At 36.7% G+C, this 2512-nt stretch overlaps 1 pseudogene; it reads left to right on the forward strand.

Moving 5' to 3' along the window:
* Positions 1-383: 383 nt before the first annotated feature.
* On the forward strand, positions 384-2030 carry LOC102472174 (T-complex protein 1 subunit zeta-like; annotated as a pseudogene).
* Positions 2031-2512: the final 482 nt, after the last annotated feature.

A 2512-nucleotide genomic window follows, 5' to 3' on the forward strand; every position in this document is an offset into this window, starting at 1 on the left:
TCAATATTAATTGCAGCATTATCTTACAATTACTATTTTTTTTTCATTTTTTAAGATTTTTGTCATACAGTATGTACACTTGCCAGAAAGAGAGAGAAAAGAAAGAGAAAGTGAGAAATCATCTCCAAGGCCTTATGGAAATGCTGCAATCCCTTCTTCTCCCTTCTACTCCCGGGACTTTGGGTATGTACTCACATGTACCTGGTGTGGTTTTTCAAGCCTCTTGAACCATAGTTTACCACATGAGAGTTCAGCATCTCAGCTCCCAAGCCCCCTGCTGGCTCCCTTTTTTCATTTTTAAAATGTCATTTTTTGGCCAGTCACTACAAACAGGCTCTGGGCATTGTGCACGTTGGATATCCTCTCCCTCAACTGGGGCAACTATGGTGGCCATGATGACTCTGATCCCTAAGGTCAAGGTGACTCAAGCCCAGGCATTGCTGGCAGTCAACATCAGCATGGTGCGGGGGCTGCAGAGTGTATGAAGGACTAGCTGGGGGCTAAGGGCACCATGAAGATGCTTGTTTCTGGCACCAGTGACATAAAACTAAACATAGATGGCAATGTGTTGCTTCACAAAATGCAAATTCAACACCCAACGTCCCCTTTTATAACAAAAGTAGCAATAGCCCAGGATGACATAGCTGGTGATGGTACTACTTACACTGTTCTCATTATTTGGAGAGCTGCTGAAACATTCATATCTCTACATTTCTGAAGGTCTTCATCCCAGAATAATCACCAAAGTATTTGCAATTGCAAAGGAAAAGGCCCTTCAATTTCTTGAACAAGTCAAAGTAAGCAGAGAGGTGGACAGGAAAACACTTATCGATGTGGCCAGATCTTTTCATACTAAAGATCATGCTGAACTTGCAGGTGTTTGAACAGAGGCCATAGTAGAGTCCATTTTGGCTGTTAAAAAGAAACAAACAAAAAAAACCCCAAAAAACAAACAAACAAGATGAGCCTACTGACCTCTTCATGGTTGAGATTATAGAGATTAAACTTAAATATTAAACTGATACAAGCTTAATCAGAGGACTTGTTTTGGTATATGGAGTATATCATCCTGATATGAAGAAAAGCATAGATGAAGCATACATATTCACATGCAATATGTCATAGGAACATGAAAAAATTAATTCTGGCTTTTTTTTGGTATAAGAGTACAGAAGAGAAAGGGAAACTGGTAAAAGCTGAAATAAACATTATTGAAGATATTATATTGAAAATATAATAGGACTGAAAAAGAAAATCTGCAGTGATTCAGAAAAAAGGATTTGTTGATATTAATCAAAAGGGAATTAACACCTTTCCCTTGGATGTTCTTGCAAAAGAAGGCACCATAGCTCTCACCAAAGCTAAAAGAAGAAATACGGAGAAGCTGACTACTCTTGCTTGTCATGGGGTAGCTCTAAATTCTTTTGATGACCTAAATCCTGATTGCTTGGGACATACAGGACTTGTGTATGAGTACATGTTGGGAGAATAGAAGTTCACCTTTATTGAGAAAGATTATTTAACAATAAGGATTATTTAACAATCCTTATTCTGTTACATTATTGGTCAAAGGGCCAAAGAAGCACATACTAATTCAAATCAAAGATCCAATAAGAGATGACTTAAAGGCAGTCAAAAATGCTATTGATGATGAATGCATGGTTCCAAGAGCTGGTGCACTAGAAATAGCCATGGCAGAAACCCTAATAAAATATACACTAAATATAAAGGGCAGGGCCCAGCTTGGAGTCCAAGCATCTGTGGAGGTATTACTCATTATTCCCAAGGTTCTTGGGAATGCTGGTTTTGAGCTTCAGGAAACATTAATGAAAATTCAAGAAAACATTCACAGTCAGGTCAAATTGTGCATGTAGACTTGAACAAGGTGAACCAATAGTAGCAGCAAAAGTAGACATATGTAATAACTATTGTGTAAAGAAACAGCTGCTTCACTCTGGCATTGTGATTTCCACCAATATTCTCTTGCTGATGAGATAATGTGAGCTAGAATGTCTTCTCTAAAAGGCTGACTTAAAGCTTTTCTGTATTTTCTGAATTTTGAAGACTCTGCAGAGAGATCTGGTGGAATATAGCTATGGGAAATCATCCAGGCTTCAAATAATAAAAGAAATTTTCCTTTCTCATATGAGAAAAGAAGACAATTCTGGAATCTATTTAAATTTTGAAGTTCTGAAATTAATAATTATGGTATTTTTAAAGTGGTACTAAAGTTTGATAATCCCCAAAATAGAAAAGTGAGATTACATCAGACTAAGAAGTTTCTCCATGGCAAAAGATACAATAATTAGTGTGAATTGACAGCCCTCATAATGGGAAAATATTTTTGTAAATTATGTATCAGATAAGGGTGTGGTAAACAGAATACACAAGGAACTAAAGAAGATGTTTGAAAAAAAAATATCAACCCTATTAAAAGATGGGACAAGGAGTTGAAATAAACACTCTCTAAAGATGACATACAAATAGCCAAAAGGCATATGAAAAAATGCTC

The sequence above is a fragment of the Tupaia chinensis genome, unplaced genomic scaffold, assembly GCF_000334495.1.
Source record: "Tupaia chinensis unplaced genomic scaffold, TupChi_1.0 Scaffold000037_22, whole genome shotgun sequence".
NCBI classification, from domain to species: Eukaryota; Metazoa; Chordata; class Mammalia; order Scandentia; family Tupaiidae; genus Tupaia; species Tupaia belangeri.